Source organism: Bos grunniens, chromosome 29, assembly GCF_055505025.1.
Source record: "Bos grunniens cultivar Pamir isolate PY7600 chromosome 29, Bosgru_T2T1.0, whole genome shotgun sequence".
Classification (NCBI taxonomy): domain Eukaryota; kingdom Metazoa; phylum Chordata; class Mammalia; order Artiodactyla; family Bovidae; genus Bos; species Bos grunniens.
The window spans coordinates 42,766,919-42,786,897 of NC_141193.1; the positions used below are offsets into that span (position 1 = coordinate 42,766,919).

Here is a 19,979-nt window from a genome sequence, read left to right on the forward strand (position 1 = left end):
CTTGAGCTCAGCTCTGCAGCCCATCAGGTGGAGCAGGAGGAGATCATTTCGTCCTGGAGACAGATGACCGATGGGCACACAGGAGATCAGGTACTCAGTCTCCTCTGTGGTGACAGTGGGAGACAGGAATTGTAGGTCCACAGTCACTTTGGACTGACTTTATAACAACTGTTTATAGTGATGGCTTCTTTAGGTTGCATGAAGTGATTGCATTTCCTTTGTTATATTTGACAATCACAAAACCCCAAAAGAATATCCTGATGACAGAAGCTCCCGAATTTTGCTACCTAGCAGAACCACTAATGCATGCATGCTAAGTCACTTCAGTCGTGTCTGACTCTTTGTGACCCTACAGACCGTAGCCCTCCAGGCTCCTCTGTCCATAGGATTCTCCAGGAAAGAAGACTGGAGTGGCTTTCCATGCCCTCCTCTGGGGGATCTTCCTGACCCAGGGATCGAACCTGCATCTCTTAATGCCTTCTGCATTGGCAGGCGGGTTCTTTACAACTAGGGCCTCCTGGGAAGCCCCACTAAGGGGCTGTTAAATGCCCAGGTCACACCCTATACCCATTAAGTCAGAATTCTGGGAATGGGAAGTCTGGATGAAGAGTTTTTAAAGGTCCACAGGTTAAGTCCAAGGTACAGCAATAGGGAACCACCACCCTAGAGGTAGGCTATGAAAGTGTTTTGTTCATTTTATAGACAGTAACTCGGAGGCTAACAGAGTTTAATAATTTACCTAAAATCAAGACCCTAACAGCACCTTAGGATAGGACTTGAACCTTGAATTCCACTCCAAATTACTGTCAATTCATTTACATAATCATTCATTTAACAAGCATGTTTGGAGAACCAGCCACGTAGGAGGCACCAGACATATGAGAGACCAAATAGACACAGCCTCTGCTGCCAAGGAGTTTCAGTGTAGTCCTCTTTCTAGCCAAACCAGTGGACTCTGCACCCCTTGATACTTTGGAATCAATTCAGAAGTAAGCAGATTAGTTCAGTGCCTGGCAGGGTGTGGTGCTCAGCACAATAGTGCTAATGGTATTTTTGTTGGAGTTCTGGCCTGTAGTGTGCAGATGACCCAGAACAGGCCATGGAGGAGGGAGATGAGGTTTTGAAGGCACCAGTCCTCAATTCAAATCATGACTCTTCCTCCACCAGCTGTGTGATCCTCAGTAATATTCTTAATGTCTCTGAACCTCAATTTGCTCATCTACAGAATGAAGATAGTAATTTGTTGTTCTTGTTGTTATTATTCAGTCACTCAGTCGTGTCCAACTCTTTGTGACCCCATGGACTGCAGCACGCCAGGCTTCCCTGTCCTTTACCATCATCTGGAGTTTGTTCAAACTCATGTCCATTGAGTCAGTGATGTTATCCTACCATCTTATCCTCTGTCACCCTTTTCTCCTCCTGCCCTCAATCTTTCCCAGTATCAGGGTCTTTTCCAAAGAGTCAGCTTTTCACACCAGGTGGCCAAAGTATTGGAGTTTCAGCTTTAGCATCAGTCCTTTCAGGGTATCTGCAGGGTTGATTTACCTTAGGATTGACTGGTTGGATCTCCTTGCTGTCCAAGAGAATCTCAAGAGTTTCTCCAGCACCACAGTTTTCAAAAACATCAATTCTTTGGTGTTTAGCCTTCTTTATGGTTCAACTCTCACACCTGTACATGACTACTGGAAAAACCATAGCCTTGACTTTGTCAAACAAAGTATCACCTTTGTCAGCAAAGTTATGTCTTTGCTTTTGAAAATACTGTTTAGGTTGGTCATAACTTTTCTTCCAAGGAGAAAGCACCTTTTAATTTCACGGCTGCAGTCACCATCTGCAATGATTTTAGAGCCCAAGAAAATAGTCTGTCACTGTTTTCATTTTTTCCCCATCTATTTGCCATGAAGTGATGGGACTGGATGCCATGATCTTAGTTTTTTGAATGTTGAGTTTTTAAACCAGATTTTTCACTCTCCTCTTTCACTTTCATCAAGAGGCTCTTTAGTTCTTTGCTTTCTGCCATAAGGGTGGTGTCATCTGCATATCTGAGGTTATTGCTATTTCTCCTGGCAATCTTGATTCCAGCTTGTGCTTCATCCAGCCTGGCATTTCTCATGATGTACTCTTCATAGAAGTTAAATAATCAGGGTGACAATATACAGCCTTGACGTACTCCTTTCCCAATTTTGAAGCAGTCTCTTGTTCCATGTCTGGTTCTAACTGTTGCTTCTTGACCTGCATACAGGTTTCTCAGGAGGCAGGTAAGGTGGTCTGGCATTCCCATCTCTTGAAGAATTTTCCAGTTTGTCATGATCCACACAAAGGTTTTAGCATAGACAATGAAGCAGAAGTAGATGTTTTTCTGGAATACCATTGCTTTTTCAATAATTCAGTGGATGTTGGCAATTTGATCTCTGGTTCTTCTGCCTTTTCTGAACCCAGCCTGTACATCTGGAAGTTCAGTTCACATACTATTGAAGCCTAGCTTGAAGAGTTTTGAGCATTATTTTGCTAGCATGTGAAATGAGTGCATTTGTGAGGTAGTTTGAGCATTCTTTGGCATTGCCCTTCTTTGGGACTGGAATGAAAACTAACCATTTCCAGTCCTATGGCCACTGCTGAGTTTTCCAAATTTGCTGGCATATTGAGTACAGCACTTTCACAACATCATCTTTTAGGATTTGAATTCCAGCTCAGCTGGAATTCCATCACCTCCACTAGCTTTTTTCGTGGTAATGCTTCCTAGGGCCCACTTGACTTCACATTCCAGGATGTCTGGCTCTAGGTGAGTGATCACACCATTGCGGTTATCCAGGTCATTAAGACCTTTTTTGTACAGTTCTTCTATGTGCTCTTGCCACCTCTTCTTAATATCTTCTGCCTGTGTTAGGTCCAAATCATTTCTGTCCTTTATTGTGTCCATCTTTTTAGGAAACATTCTCTTTGTATCTCTAATTTTTTTGAAGAAACCTCTAGCCTTTTCTATTCTATTGTTTTCCTCTATTTCTTTGCATTGTTCACTTAAGAAGACTTTCTTATCTCTCCTTGTTATTCTTTGGAACTCTAATTCAAATGGGTATATCTTTCCTTTTCTCTTTTGCTTTCCACTTCTCTTTTTTTCTCAGCTATTTGTAAGACCTCCTCAGACAACCATTTTGCCTTTCTGCATTTCTTTTTCTTGGGGATGGTTTTAGTCACCACCTCCAGTACAATGTCATGAAGCTCCTTTCACAGTTCAGGCACTCTACCAGATCTAATCCCCTGAACCTATTTCCATTGTATACCCATAAGGGATTTGATATCAGAAGATAGCAGTGAGAACTAACTGAAGCCTCCAGCGTGGTGGTCAGCACATCTGAGGTCCTCAGTAAACTAAGCTGTGGCCAGGTCCCTGCCTGATGCTGAGTGCGGTGGGGAACACCAGGCTGGAACCTGGTGCTCCTGAGAGGGCCAGCAACCCAGAGTGTCCGTAGAACGTCTCATCCTATTTACCCTTCTAACCTCTACCATCAGCCCATCCTGTTCACCCTCCTTGGTACTCAGCGTTGGGACATCATTTACTTGCAAGTTAAGGCTAAGTGTCCAGTAAATTTTCATCAGGGATGGAGACCAAACGCAAATCTAAAATTAGTGAGAGAAACTCAGCGGGGACGGGTTCTTGTTGTTCAAGTCATGCCCGACTCTTTGCAACCGCATACACTGCAGCATGCCGGGTTTCCCTGTGCTTCACTGTCTCCCAGAGTTGACTGGACTGAAAGTTAAAGGCTGAAGTACTGGGACTGCTTTCTGAACTGTAGTTCCACTTTTAAATTAGATTTATATCAAAAGAAAGGGAAAGGCAAACACAGACCATGTGAGTTTTCCTTCTTACCAGAGCTTAGTTTATACCATTAGCATTGAATTGTTTCTCTATTCCCTTATGAGATAGAATCTAATCCTTGCACTTAAGGAACCTGAGAGGCTCTTTAAAAATTTCTCATTTCATAAACATGATGAGCTCTGGGACCTCTGTGCTGAGGGACTACAGGTGCTTAATCAAATTGCCCTTTTCCATTGGTGATTTCCTAAATGGTAACTGAAATTCTTGCACGTGTGGCTTGGCTGCTATAGAGTGACCCTGAAGGAAGCGATGCTGACATTCGCAGAGAACTCCAAGGGTGACCTTTCCTCCAAATTTCCAAAATAAACAGCTCTATGCCCAAGGCTATATTTAGTGCCATTAGCTACCAGGCTCTTCTGAAACCTATATCCTGTGATAAGTACAGTTAATATTTAAAGTCTCCTTTAAAGGACTGAGGAAAAGTTTATTCTAAATTTATGCTGACTGACTACACCACTGAATGAGTGACTGGGACACTGCTGAGTAGGGTGGAAATTTACTTTGCTTGTACAGATGAATATTAGGTTGGTGAGTCGGCTTATATTTTATAACTTCTATTAAATTAAAAAAGATTTTAGTACTGTTTTTTAGTGCCTACTGAAGGAGAGGCTGTTTTGATACTGAATGAACCAATGCACTGTTTGAATTTGATCCTTCTACAACATCCATATGATATATAATATCTAACCAATGTTATAGAGTTATCAGGCTATGGAGCTGGAACATGAACCCAGGTCTGTGTTGCCACTAGAGTCCATTCTCGTAATCACTATTTTGCACGCGCTGTTTCTCACCCTTTGTTCTCATTTTGGACATTCTGCAATAATCTTAGTCAGCCACATTAAAGACAGAGTTTGAAAGGACTTGCAGGGACACATGGGGAAAAGGAGAGGGTGTGACAAATTGAGAAAGTAACATTAACATATATACACTGCTGCTGCTGCTAAGTCGCTTCAGTCATGTCCGACTCTGTGCGACCCCACAGACGGTAGCCCACCAGGCTCCTCTGTCCATGGGATTTTCCAGGCAAGAGTACTGGAGTGGGGTGCCATTGCCTTCTCCGAGCATATACACTACCATGTGTCAAATGAAAGTGAAAGAGGAGAGTGAAAAGGCTGGCTTAAAACTCAACGTTCAGAAAACTAAGATCATGGCATCCGGTCCCATTACTCCGTGGCGAACAGATGGGGAAACAATGGAAACAGTAAGAGATTTTATTTTGGGGGGCTCCAAAATCTCTGCAGATGGTGACTGCAGCTATGAAATTAAAAGATGCTTCCTCCTTAGAAGAAAAGCTATGACCAACCTAGACAGTATATGAAAAAGCAGAGACATTACTTTGCTGACAAAGGTCCATCCAGTCAAAGTTATGGTTTTTCCAGTGGTCATGTATGGATGTGAAAGTTGGACTATAAAGAAAACTGAGTGCCGAAGAATTGATGCTTTTGAACTGTGGTGTTGGAGAAGACTCTTGAGAGTCCCTTGGACTACAAGGAGATCCAAACAGTCCATTCTAAAGGAGATCAGTCCTGGGTGTTCATTGGAAGGACTGATGCTGAAGCTGAAACTCCAGTACTTTGGCCACCTGATGCGAAGAGCTGACTCATTGGAAAAGACCCTGATGCTGGGAAAGATTGAGGGCAGGAGGAGAAAGGGATGACAGAGGATGAGATGGTTGGATGGCATCACCGACTTCATGGACATGAGTTTGAGTAAACTCCAGGAGTTGGTGATGGACAGGGAAGCCTGGAGTGCTGCAGTCCATGGGGTCGCAGAGTCAGACGTGACTGAGCGACAGAACTGAGTTGATGTGTAAAACAGATTACTAAAGAGAGGCTGTTATATAACACAGAGAGCCCAGCCTGGTTCTCTGTGATGAGTTAGAGGGGTGGGATGAAGGGGGGTGGAATACGGGGCTGGGAAGAATGGGATATATGTGTATATATGTGTGTGTGTGTATATATATATATATATATATATAGTTATATAGTTATGATTGATTCACCTTGTATGGCAGAAACCAACAAACACCGTAAAGCAATTACCCTCCAGTTAAAAAAAAAAGACTGAGTTTGATCAGTCTACTGAAGTGAGAGTTTCCTGGCTGGCGGTATCCCCCAAGACCCCAGGGTACTACCCTTAACACTTTTCTCTGGAGAGAAAAGGGCAAAGCATTCAGCAATATTTAGTGTTCTGTCCCCAAAGGTAGGGGAATGACAAGAGCTGAGAACAGAAGGGAAATACTCTCCCCAGGAGAAGTAAATATGGCTGTGCTTATCAAACAATTCAACTCTGGCTTTGAAATCAACTTAATAGGGAACAACCAGTATTTCAAAAATGACATAGATTTGTGTAGAACATTCCAGGCTGCATCACATTTAGCAGGGACAAGAACTGTTGCTTAGTTGCAAGAGTATGTGTGTGCACGCATGTGCTCACGTGTGTGTATGTCAGGGTACTGGCCTGTGATGTAAAGTATATTTGTAACCGAAGGTTGTAGTGTAAACATCTTGAGAAACACTGTAGCATAGGATAATGATCATGAGTGATGGAGACTAAGACCGCCAAAGACTGATCCTCAACGAGATGCCCAGCCTGAATCCATTACCTGACTTTTCAAGGTTCAGGTTCCTTGTCTGTAAAACTGGGCTGATACCAGAATCCACTTGGTAATTTGTGTCCCATGTCACAGAGTGTCTGATGTTTAGTAAGGACTCACTAAGTAAATATCAGCTATCAATATTTTAAATAAAGGAGCCTGGGTGTTAATTTGGTGGCAAAACAATGTTTTGCATAATGTCCCCAGAATCATTTTCATTCCAGATGCAGACCTCCATCAGCTTCCTGGGCATCCCCACTACAAGTCTCCTAGACCAGTCAAATACCATACGCTACTAACCAAACTCATCTTCCAGGCCAAGCCTCCCTCCTACATTCTCTACTCGACAATGGTGCCACCCAGTAGCTCAGGAGAAATTTAAGAGTCATCCTGGACTCCTCACATCGCAGCCGATTACCAAATCCGGATGATGTCCTAGCTCCTGAATAGTTTGAGACAGAGTTTGAGATTCCACTATTGTCCGCCTCCTCATTCTCATCTTTCTCTTTTCAAGACTGAAATCGTCCTTGCCCTGTTCATAAACAAACGGTTCTGCAACTCCTGGACTCCAGTCTTAATTCCCCCACCCCTTGCTCTCATTGTCCCACCCTTGGAATATATCCTTCAGAACTTCTGCTGGACTGACCTTTCCCAAAAGCCAAATTTGATAACTACACTCCCTTACTTAAACATTTTTATCTGACCTAAAGATTATCATACTGAGTGATATGAGTCAGACAAAGACAAATATTGTATGATGTCACTTCTGAAAAAAATGATAAGAGCTTATTTTAAAAACAGAAATAGACTCAAAGACATAGAAAACAAACTTTTGGATGCCACAGGGGAAAGGGGGCAGGATAAATTAGAAACTTGGAATTAATGGATACATACGGGGCTTCCCTGGTGGCTCAGTAGTAAAGAATCTGCCTGTAAAGGCAGAGACCACTTGCACTGCAGGAGACTGGGGTTCGATCCCTGGGTTGGGAAGATCCCCTGGAGAAGGGAATGGCAACCCACTCCAGTCTTCTTGCCTTAGAAATTCCATTGACAGAGGAGCCTGGTGGGCTACAGTCCATGGAGCCTCAAAGAGTTGGACACAACTGAGTGACCAAACCACTGTCACTGCTATTATATATGCAGTAGATAAACAACAAGGACCTACTGTATAGCACGAGGAAATATATTTTATATCTTATAATAATCTACAATGGAAAATAATCTGAGAAAGAACACACATGTATATGAGTATAACAGAATCTCTTTACTGGACACCTGGGGCTTCCCTCGTAGCTCAGTTGGTAAAGAATCCACCTGTAACTTTGAAATGCATGAAGCATTTGCCAGAAAACTTAACCAAAGGTTACCCATAATAGTTCTTTCCAAGAGCTTACATTTCGTACATTTCCTACTAGAAAACTACTTTGATGATGCAATTACCAACATCTTTAACCTAGGATAACACAATCATACTGACACACATTTCCACAAATTGTTTTGTTCCAGATGGCATAGTTTCCAGTAGAAATGACTTGTGTATTACCTGCTGTTACGGAAATAGCTCACACCATATTGTGTCTTCTGGGAAAAATTTTCACCAGGGAAACGAATATTGTGCTTTGTATATTTTTCCCCTTAAAATTAAAGAATTAAAGAGCAACATAAAAAATTCAAAAAAAAAGAATCCACCTGTAATGCAGGAGACCCTGGTTCGATTCCTGGGTCAGAAAGATCTGCTGGAGAAGGGGAAGGCTACCCACTCCAGTATTCTTGGGCTTCCCTGGTGGCTCAGCTGGTGAAGAATCTGCCTAAAATGAGGGAGACCTGGGTTTGATCCCTAGGTTGGGAGGATCCCTTGGAGAAGGGAATGGCGACCCACTCTAGTATTCTGGCCTGGAGAATTCCATGGACTGTATAGTCCGTGGGGTCACAAAGAGGTGGAAACGACTGAGCGACTTGCACTTTCACGGTATTGTACACCTGAAATATTGTACGTCAACTAAACTTCAATTAAGGAAAAAACCCCTCCTTTTCAAAGCTTGCAAGGCTTCTCATCAGCTGTGCATCACCCTTGGCTTCTTGTCCTGCTGACCTCCACCAAGAGCTCTCAATACAGCAAACTCCTTTCCCATCCCTAGAGGAAGCGGGCATTTTCACATCTGTGCGTGCTGGTTCCTCAACTGAGCATGCTCTTCTACGCCCGTCATCACTCTAGTGCATAGAGGGATGAAAGGTCATCAGCTGAAACTTACAATCCAGTACCCGGATTCTCAGAAATCAGGGTACATGGGAAGCACCCGGGTTGCTGGTTTATAATTCAAGTCCTAAGTCCTGTACCTGTGACTGTGGACCCCTGCGGAGTCAGGGCTTTTCATCTGCACCCCCAGTGATTGTAAGGAACTGCACCAGAAAGGGAGACAAAAGTTTTGTACAAACTCGAATCCACAGCATACAAATTCAGGAGTACACATAAGTATCTTGTCCTTAGGAAACATCTCAACAGAAATGCAATTAGGAGAGGCTTCCCTGGTGGTCCAGTGGTTAAGAATCTGCCTGCCAATACAGGGGACACCAGTTCAGTTCCTGATCTGGGAAGATCCCACAGGCCATGGAGCAACTAAGCCTGTGCTCGACAACTACTGAGCCTGTGCTCTAGAACCAAGGAGCCACAACTACTGAAGTCCCCTCGCCCTGAAGCCCGTGCTCTGTGACAAGAGAAGCCACTGCAATGAGAAGCCTGAGCACCGTGACAAAGGGTAGCCCCTGCTCGCCACAACTAGAGAAAGCCCGTGTGCAGCAGTGAAGTCCCAGTGCGACCAAAAATAAAAAATAAAAAGAAAGGCTATTAGGAGAAATTCTGAAAGAGGTGGCGGAGGGTTGGACCCTGACTTCTTAGGAAAGATTTCTCTTTCAGGATGAGGAGTAATGACAGGAAAGAAAAATACTGCTATTTAATATAATTATTTATTAGTGTTATTGCCTTAAAATACAAATACAGCATAGAGCCACAGAACAATGATGGTGCTAACCATGACACAGTCTTGTAGAAAGGCCTCTCACTGTCCCTACTGGAAAACCCTGGCAAGAGTCCTGGCATGGGTTAAGTTTATAACAGAGAGAAAATTAGCTGCCACACCTATGCGGGAGACAGGAGCCAAGTTCTTCCCACTGAGTCTCATTGCTCTGCTGTTTTCCCTAGTAAGAAAAAAAAAAGAAGCTTCAAGTTAAGTATCTGGGCATTCTGGGCAGTTAAACATTGATGAGACATCAAGATCATTAAACACTGGTGAGAAATTAAGACCAGAGACTGACTTTTTATAGGGAAAAAAATCTCTGAAGCAGTTTTGTGGCTGAACATTAATGAGAAGCAGATAACCCGAGGTTTGCAGATAAGACCCTTAGGAAGCTTTTCTCACTGCTGCCACTGTTGACCTGTTCACCATCTGGCCCACCCTTCTGACTCAACCTAGCCAACATTCATTCATTCATTCATTCAGCTAGCAGGTGCTGTTTGACATGCACAGTTCTAGGTACAGGTGAGAGATGGCAAAACTCATCTCACCTTCTGGCAGCGAAAATTAGCACAGATGATACAAGCCAAAGTGATGCGTCATTCATTTAAAGTTACAAAATAAGGGGATGTCATTCGTTTGACAAAAATTTAAGTACACACTTCATGCAAGGTAATGTGCTGGGCATGGAGATGTAGCCATGCAAAACAGAAGTTCCCAGTTCCTCAGGGAAGATAAATGTTCAACCAAACAAAAAACTACCACATAGTTGCCTCACGATGAGAAGTACCACAGAGCAGCTGTAGAGGATGCTATGAAAGCATGGAAGGAACTGGGAGCCCTGATGTGGCTTCCTCTGCAGGGAGGGAGCGCCTTCCCTACGGAAACAACCTTTGAGACATGATATGAAAGACAAAGAGTTAATTAGGCCAAGTGCCAGGACAGATTTGAGCAGAGAAACATCCTAAGAAACAGCATGTTCAAGGCTCGGAAAGAGGGGGCAGGACCCGGATGGGACAGCACGTGGGCGACTTTGCTAAGGACTGAGGTTTTCGGCCCCAGGGCAATGGGAAACAACAGATAAGTGTTAAACAGAAGAGAAAGGATTTGCTGTGTGTGCAGGGAAGATCACTGTGGCTGTAGCGAGGAGAACTGGGGGGTATCGCTGCCATGACAGATGACTGTGTCACGGAGATGGGACACGCAGTGATCTGGGTGTGCAGGAGGAGATGGAAGGAAAGGAACACATCTCAAATTGTACTTTATACATGCTGAGTCTGATACCCTCTGAAATACCCATCTGCAGACATCAGGCAGACAGCTGGATATCTGAAGTCCGGGTCTCAAAGAGAGGGCTGGAGAATGAATCTGAACATTGGTAGAAATCCGTGGTAACTGAAGCCACAGCAAGGTCTATTCCTCTACAGAGAGTGGTCAAAGTGAGGAAGGTCTGAGCTTTGAGAAACGCCAGCATTTGACGGCTGGATAAAGGAAGATGAACCGGGGGAGCAGGCTGAGAACAAACAACTGGAAGGTAGAAGGGGAAGCAGATGGGTTGTCACTAGATGGCCCAAGAGGACAGGGCTTCAGGAAGGCAGGAGTGGTCAAGGCAGCTGAGTGTCTCTGAAAGATAACGAGGACTGAAAACCCTGCTGGATTCAGCCAATAGAGGTTCCCTGTAAGCTGGTGAAGATTGGCCGCAGTTGGGATTCTGTGGTTTGAAGGGAGAGTAGGAAGGGAGGGAAGGGAATCAGCACAGAGACACAATTCTTCCAAGACCTCTGGCTGCAAAGGGAATTTTAGAGTGGAGAGACCGTGAACATATTTAGATGCTATTGGGGTGGATTCCTCAAAGACGGAGAGAATGGGTGCCAGAGCCGATCGGCGCGGGTGGGGGACCGCCTGTAGGCAGAGGGGCCCCCGCAGCATCTGTGCACGTGTGCTAGGTCGCTTCAGTTGCATCTGACTCTTTGCAACCCCAGGGCCTGAAGCCCGCCAGGTTCCTCTGTCCATGGGACTTCCGAGGCAAGAACACTGGAATGGGTTGCCATTCTTTTCTCCAGGGGATCTTCCTGACCCAGGGATCAAAGTGGCATCTCCTGCATCACCTGGCATTGGCAGGTGGATTCTTTACCACTGAGCCACCGGGGAAGCCCAGCAGTGAAAAGACATAGAGGCAAAAGATGAGGGTACTGTCGGGATGAGCAGGAACGATGACCCTGGGCTGGAAGCTGGACTGGACTAGGTCAGCGGGCAGGAGAGGTAGAGGGCAGAGGAGGCTGGAGACTGGTGAGTTCAGAGGGCAAGGCTGAGCAAGCAGCATCTCTGGTCAGAGAATGTTGTTAGGCTCACTGACTTCTGTGATTTCAATAATTCACACAGACAAATTCCACACTATGCCAAGGTCTGGGGTGTGACTGCAGTAGTAGCTGAGCTGGATTGCAAAAGGAGAGTATTCCAGTTGGAGGAGGTCTGGGTGCTGGGGGAATCAGCCCTTTGATTCTGAAGTCATCCAAGGGTGGAGAAAGTCTATAAGCTGGTGCCAAAGTCCTCAATGAATGAAAGATGGTAAATGACAATGACAAAAAGGAGGAAAGGTCAGTCTCTCTAAATAGCACAACTCTTAGAAAAGGCACCGAGAAGTGGGTTTTGTTGCTGTGGAAACTATTTGTTTAAATAAGAGGATGGGAGAGTTCTAACAGTGACCCTGGGGAATAAAAGGCTCCCTACCTTTGGCCTGACTTGGAACCTTGAGGAGTCCAAAAGGAGTGTGAGAAGGATTTGGGAGAAGCAGTCAGCTCAGGCTGGCGGTAGGTCTGTTACTAGATGGAGCTGGAGAGAATGGGCTGGAGGGGACTGAAGATATAAGCGAAGTTCACTATTCCTGAAATCCGAGCTGAAGTGTATGGGATGGAGAATGGGAGGCTGGACTGGGGGCAAGGATGTAGGCACGACAGTCTGACAGAGAAACAAATGCAAGTAAAGAGGAGCTGGGAGTGTAAGGGGGCGTCCCTGCTGGCTCAGACAGAAGCGAGTCCACCTGCAATACAGGAGACAGAGGTTCGATCCCGGGGTTGGGAAGATCCCCTGGAGAAGGAAATGGGAATCCTGTCCAGTATTCCCGCCTGGAGAACTCCATGGACAAAGGAGCCTGGTGGGCTATAGTAAGGAGAAGGGGGTTAACTGCTTGGGGTTACAAAGGGAGCAGACAGGTGGGCTTTGCAAAGGTCACATCTAGCTGAGATCAAGCAGAATTTCTGCTGATGGGCAAAGGAGGGGGGAGGGCCCCAGGGAGAAGAATCAGCATTTACAAAGAGGCAGAGGCCCGGGAGGTGGCCAGTGCAGCTCTCTTCAGTGGGACTGCGGGGAGGAGTGGAGGTGGAGATGGGCCCAGAGGCCTGGGCAGGCACGAGGCAGGCGGATCCCGGTCACAGAGGGCTCTGGGGTCCAGCTACGGGCCCTGTGGCTTAGGGAGCTCCTGGAGGCTTTTCAGTGGGGCCAAGCTATGATCTCAGCTCATCTCTGAAGACCCACCTGGCGGTGGGTCTTTGCTCCCCTCATCACCCCCTCCATGCTTTGGCTCACATGGTCCACGGAGAGCCCAGCCCCCATCCTCTGACTAAATCCTACTCATCCCTGAGACCTAACTCAAGTCTTAACCCTGGAATAAAGCCCTTCATGACTACTCCAGCCCAGACCTTCCTTCTTTTCCATAGATGTTTTCATTCTTATGGCCAAAATCCTACCCCAAAGGAAAGGCAGTGGGAAAGGTCTTTGTGTCAGTGAGCATCGGCCTCACCAGCTAGAGGAGATAAAATTATAACGATGAGTGGGTAACCTATCTGTCTCTTCTACAAAGAAGGCAGAACAAGACTTGTTCCCAGAGCATTGGAAAAAAGGACTCCTCTTTTCTGTTTTCCTATCAAAAGAAAGAAAAGAAAAGAAAAAAGAAAAATGCCTTAAGGTTCAACTATAGACAAGGGATCAGTTTGAAAGCTCCGTAGTGGGTGGAGGGCCCCTTCCTCTACTAACTAATGGGCTCAATTCATTTCTGGGGAAAGAAAGCCTGAGTTTCCCTAAGGTTTACTCATGAGTGACCAGGTCATTCAAAGATCTCAGGGCACAATGGCTTTCCGAACTCCCCAGTAGCCTGGGACAAAAGAACCAGGGTGCACGCGCTGGCCCTGCCCATTGTGCAGCAGCAGCAGCTGTGGGATTTCCCGGCCCTGCAAACCCCTCCCCGTTCCCCCTTCACCGCCCAGCGCCTGCTCGGGGCTCTCAGCACTGCTGGGGGTGATGGCTGAGCTTGGAGGCCTGGGGGTGGGGGTGGAGGCTCTTAACAGAAAAGCTTCCTCTTTTATTCCTTTAGCGGCAGCAGGGTAGGGAACAATCTCAGCGGCTAGGGAATTCAGGCAACTTATTTTGGGCACTGACTGGAAAGCCAACTGCCCTCTCCTTTCTTGGTAACCTTGCTGTCCCCTGTACCGCCCCGGAGCTCTAAAGATAACTGCCAAGTTGCTGCAAGCGTTTGTTTACAAGTCTGTCTCCCCATTTAGACATCTAGGCGTCCTTCCGGCAGGTCCTACTTCTCTTTATGTTAGTTCTTGACTTGCAGTTGGAGCTAAAAAAATGTTTGAAGAAAGAGAGAGAGGGAAGGAGAGAGAACAGAAGGAAATGAATGGAGGGATGGATAGATAAGTGAATAAATAACAGACTCTGTCTCTGAGGCTGGACGACTAGCTTAGGAGATGCCAATCTGGACTCTGAAGACCCTAGTGGGTCCTCACAGGTTGCACAGACTGTCAAGTGGGGAGTGTCATGAGAATAGATGTCCGTCTTGCTACCCCTGTGCAGTTTAACTCTGCTTTTATGATATTCATTGAACTTCCTTATGTGAGATTTTGTGTGAATAAAAGGTTCTGTGGCTAAGAAAGTCCCTTGAAAGGAATATTGGGCTAGATTTTTCCCCCTTAGATTTCCTCCCACTTTGCTATTTTCCATGATAGGCAAGTATTTGTATTCTCCCTTGGAGGGCTTCCCTGGTGGCTCAGCTGGTAAAGAATCTGCCTGCAGTGTGGGAGACCTGGGTTTGATCCCTGGGTTGGGAAGATCCTCTGGAGAAGGGAACAGCTACCCACTCCAGTATTGTGGCCTGGAGAATTCTATGGACTGTACAGTCCACGGGGTCACAAAGAGTTGGACACGACGGAGTGACTGTCACTTTCACTTGGACCACAGGCTTCCCAGGTGGCGCAGTGGTAAAGAGCACGCCTGCCAACGCAGGAGTCGCAAGAGATGCGGGTTCGATACCTGGGTTGGAAGAGCCCTTGAAGGAGGAAATGGCAACCCACTTCAGGATTCTTGCCTGGAAAATTCCATGGACAGAGAAGCCTGGTGGGCTACAGTCCATTGGGTTGCAAAGAGTCAGATCAAACTGAGCACACACACACACACACACACACACACACACAGCTTTGGACCACTGGTAGAACATTCTCCTGTTCTCCAAGAACATCTTATTCTTGGAAAGCAGGAAGACAGACGTGAGTGAGGGCACCGCTTGCCAGGTACTCTCAGCATGCTCTTTCTGGGCCAGAGCTCCAACAATTAAGCGGCTGCTCCCTGGTCTCCTCCACCCCGGGTCTCCTTACATGTGTGCTGTCCCACATCGCAGTGATGGGGTTCTTGAGGCAAGTGGTGTTTGCAGCTCTGCCTCCAGGTCCATTTTTTCACACCTGATTTTAATGTAACTTACGTTGCACTTGATTGCACTTCTGCTGACAGTCCCAAACACGGAGGGGACTAGGCCCCAGAGGATGGACGTGCTACTGCAGACGGGATGGCCATGAACACTGTCACAGAAGAGCTTGTCACTCAAGTTTGAAAAGGACATCATCAGAGGACCGGACAAGCCCACAGCCTGGCCCATTGTAAGGTTTAGAGAGACCCCCCACAACTTCATCTCCTAACTAACTGTGTGGCTCAGATGCTCAGTCGTGTCTAACTCTTTATGACCCCATGGACTGTAGCCCACCAGGCTCCTCTGTCCAAGTGATTCACCCAGCAAGAATACTGGAATGGGTTGCCATTTCCTTTGCCAAGGAATCTTCCCACTCCTGGGATCAAACCCACGCCTCCTGCATTGGCAAGGGGGTTCTTTACCACTAATGCCACCTGGGAACTCACTCACTCTGGAGGGTCTATGTGTGGCACTATGGAGATCCAGGGTGAATGGGAGAAAGTCCTTTTGTTAAGGAGCTCCCATCCTAGCGATGGAGACAGTGTTAAGGAAATGAAGCAATTCAAGAAGTTAAGCACAGACACAGTATCAAGCCCTGAAGGATTTCAGAACAGAGAGAGAACAGTCCTCCTTGAGGGCTGGGGGAGGAGTGGAAAAGACGTCCCCAAAAAGCAACATTTGATTGAGACCTTGACTTTTTTTTTTTTCCTGAGTAGACCATTTTTAGTCTTTATTGAATTTGTTATGATACTGCTTTTGTTTTATATTTTGGTTTTCTGACCAAGAGGCATGTGGGATTTTCGTTCCCCAACCAGGGATTGAACTCCTTTGCATTGCAAGGTGAAGTCTTAACCACTGGGTCACCAGGGACATCCTTAGACTTTGACTTTGGACAGTTCTTCAAGTCTGGAGGCAAGAGATGGAAGCAGGGGAGACATGCGACACCGAGCTTATAGGATGAGATGGAGGGTGGGGCTATATTGGGGGGTGGGGCTGGACCATGTTGAGGGGTAGGGCTGAGGGCAGGGGGTTTTCATCAGGCAGTCAGGCTGGTGAAATGGGCTTTGCAAGCTTTGCTCATTGTATCACCCTGCGAGTGGTGGGGAGACATTGATGGTTTACAAGCACAGTCTCATATGTTACACAAAGGAAGGCTGATATCCTGCAGGCGATGGGGAAAGAAAGCCCTCAAGTACTGACCCAGTCTTCACAGTGAGGAGCGCTCTGGCAGCTGAGTGGAGGGCTGGGGAGGTACAGAAGCTCAGTGCTCGAAGCAGGGACGGGCCGTGGCCATGGTCCACATGAAGAAGGGAGATGCTCTACGCAGAGCAGAGCAGAAGAAACCAAGTGGAAGAGAAAGGGGAGCTTCAGTGTACATTTCAGAGGGAGAGGAAGCAAGACGTGAGCCTCCCAGAGCGTGGGGCCACTGGGGGAAAGGAAACGATGGGCAGGCCTGGGGGGCCGGGGCCAGCCCTCAGGCCTGTGGCTTAGCACCACGTGGGCATCCTGGAGGCTGGGGTCCTCACAGTCGCTGTGGTGCTGCTCTGTTCCTGGGGTCTGATGACCACTGCATCACTGGAGGAGTTGCTGACACCCGTCAGCCCTTGTGGTTCAGAAAGCCCTAAGTGACTGCTCAGCTCTGATTGTTCTATCTGGTTTTCTGTAGACCTGCCCTGTGAGGTTGCATTCCCCCCCACATTTGTGTGTTAAAGTTCCAAACCAAGGTACCTCAGAATATGACTATTTGGTGCTAGGGCTTTTAAAGGGGTAACTGAGTTAAAATGGGGCTTTGGTGTACCTAAATCCACTCTGACTGTCCTTTAAGAAGAGGAAATGAGGACAGAGAGTCAGAAAAGGGACCATATGAAGGCACAAGGAGAAGATGCCTCCTGCAAGCCACAGAGAGGGACCTTAGGAGAAATCAAACCTGCCGGCACCTTGATCCTGAACTTCTAGTCTTCAAAACCGTGAGAAAACAAATTTCTGTTGCTTAAGCCATCTGGTCTCTGGAATTCTGTTACAGCAGCTCAGCAAACGAATGCACCTCCTGTGAACAAAGTCTTACCCGGGGCCAAACCCACCTGAACCCACCTAGGCAGGCTAAGCAAAGGCCGGGAACTGGGGCCATGTTCCCTGTTTTGATTTCTCCAGCCAGTCTAGCTTCTCCACTGGTCTATTCCTTTACTATCATCACGGGTACCATGACAATGATGGGCAGATGAGTCCATGGAACTTGCTCATCTGAACAAGAATGGCACTGTTATTACCCACAGGGGGCTGCTGCTGTTTTTTCTAAAGAGCCAGTCAATGGGTTCACAAGGCTCACAATAACCCAGCTCTCGGCGCCTGCTCAGAGCTGGTTTCTTAGGCCTTGGGAGGGAGAGAATATTCCCCTTATGCCAAAATGCCCATTGAGCTCTGTTGATCAGATACCACTTGGAAGAACAATGGAATCTATCTGCAAGAGGTAAAGGCTATCAGAGGGGTCAAGCAGCACTTCCCAGCTGACTTCATCACCACATCCGAGGCAAGAGAAGTGGGAGACCTATGGCCTTTATAGGCAAACACAGGGCATTTCACTGTGACTGATGGGGTCACCCGGCTTCGCTAGACAATTGCTGGATGTGGCCAGGTCAGCCCCCACATCTGAGATAAGCCATGGGTCTAAGTGTTGCTACTAAAGCCAGTAACAAAGGAACATTTTATCCAACTCCTTTCTAGACTTGGAGATGCCAGTTTTTCTTCATTTCTGGCTAGCAATCACAGAAAAGGTTAAAATATTGCTGTCTGGAATATCCCAGGAAACCCCCCAATTCAGCAAGACCTGAAGAATATAGTTGCTAGTCACTCCTCTGGAAAGGAGTCCAGGAGGGGAGAGAGTACAGAACTTAGAAGGCAAAGACACTGCATTTGAATCCTGGTCCCTTCAGTTTACTAAGTCTGTGACCTTGGGCAGTCTCTACTCTTCCATGGGTCTCGGCTTCTTCATCTATCAGTTCAGTTCAGTCGCACAGTCGTGTTCGACTCTTTGTGACCCCATGGACTGCAGCACTCCAGGCCTCTCTGTCCACCACCAACTCCCGGAGCTTGCTCAAACTCAAGTCCATCTGAGTCGGTGATGCCATCCAATCATCTCAACCTCTGTGGTCCCTTTCTCCTCCTGCCTTCAATCTTCCCCAGCATCAGGGTCTTTTCCAGTGAGTCAGTTCTTCCCATCAGGTGGCCAAAGTATTGGAGTTTCAGCTTCAGCATCAGTCCGTCCAATGAATATTCAGGACTGATTTCCTTTAGGATTGACTGGTTGGATCTCCTTGCAGCCCAAGGGACTCTCAAGAGTCTTCTCCAACACCACAGTTCAAAAGCATCAATTCTTTGGCGCTCAGCTTTCTTCACAGTCCAACTCTCACATCCATACATGACTACCAGAAAACCATAGCCTTGGCTAGACAGACCTTGTTTGACAAAGTAATGTCTCTGCTTTTGAATATGCTGTCTAGGTTGGTCATAACTTTCCTTCCAAGGAGTAAGCGTCTTTTAATTTCATGGCTGCAATCACCATCTGCAGTGATTTTGGAGCCCAAGAAAAGAAAGTGTGTTACTGTTTTCATTGTTTCCCCATCTATTTCCCATGAAGTGATGGGACTGGATGCCATGATCTTGGTTTTCTGAATGTTGAGTTTAAGCCAGCTTTTGCACTCTCCTCTTTCACTTTCATCAAGAGGCTCTTCAGTTCCTCTTCACTTTCTGCCATAAGAGTGGTGTCCTCTGCATATCTTGGGTTACTGATATTTCTCCTGGCAGTCTTGATTCCAGCTTGTGCTTCACCTATAACACTGGTGTAATACAGGCCCCTCCACACCATGTTATTATGAGTACTCAGTGTGACCATGTATGAAAAGAGAACAAAGAAACTTCATGGAGACGTGACGGTGGGCCAGGCTCACAGCCAGGAAAAGGACTCATTTCTGTACCCGAGAGTACAGGTCACTGTTATTCTGACAAGTTAATGTGGCAGGTCAGCAACTCCTCAACCTTTCTTTACTCACACAGTCAAAGTCACCCAGCACTTGAATTGCCAAATATACAAAACAGACAGGGTACCACCCCCACCTCCAGGAACTGATGATGCCATTCCTGACCTGCCGGGAATCTCAACACACGTCAGGAAGGATATTATAACAGCTCTAGACACCTTTTTCAAAAGGTACTGCTTTGCTACAACAGTTGTAAGAACAACAGCTATCATTTCATTTGTTAATTTTATGCTTCATTTTGTCATTATTTAGTCCCTAAGTCGTGCCCAACTCTTTGTGACCCTATGGACTGTAGACTCCCAGGCTCCTCAGTCCATGGGATTTCCCAGGCAAGAATACTGGAGTGGGGTGCCTCCAGAACTATAATCTCCTTCTGCAGGGGTTATTCCTGATCCAGGGATAGAAACTGTATCTCCTACATTGCAGGTAGATTCTTTACCGCTGAGCCACCAGGAGAAGTCCCAGTTTTATGCTCAGTATTTTGTTAAATGATCTGTTTACATATATCACATGAGACATAAAGTCTTTGGAATGTCAACACACGACCAGCAAGTTGCAGAGCTTGGTCACAAGCCTGATCTCCATCTGACTCTAACTTCAATAGAAATTTAGTAACATATCTTTTACCTAGGCTTAAAAGTGATATATGCTCATTACAGTGGTACAGTGGTAAAGAATCTGCCTGCCAATGTGGGAGACCCCAGACTTGATCCCTGGG

General features: G+C 46.4%; 1 protein-coding gene across 7 annotated transcripts in view; it reads right to left on the reverse strand.

Annotated features, from left to right (window-relative positions):
- The window catches only part of ME3 (malic enzyme 3), a 220,785-nt gene that overhangs the window by 130,280 nt on the left and 70,526 nt on the right, over positions 1-19,979 (reverse strand). The gene's annotated exons all lie outside the window — the stretch shown is intronic.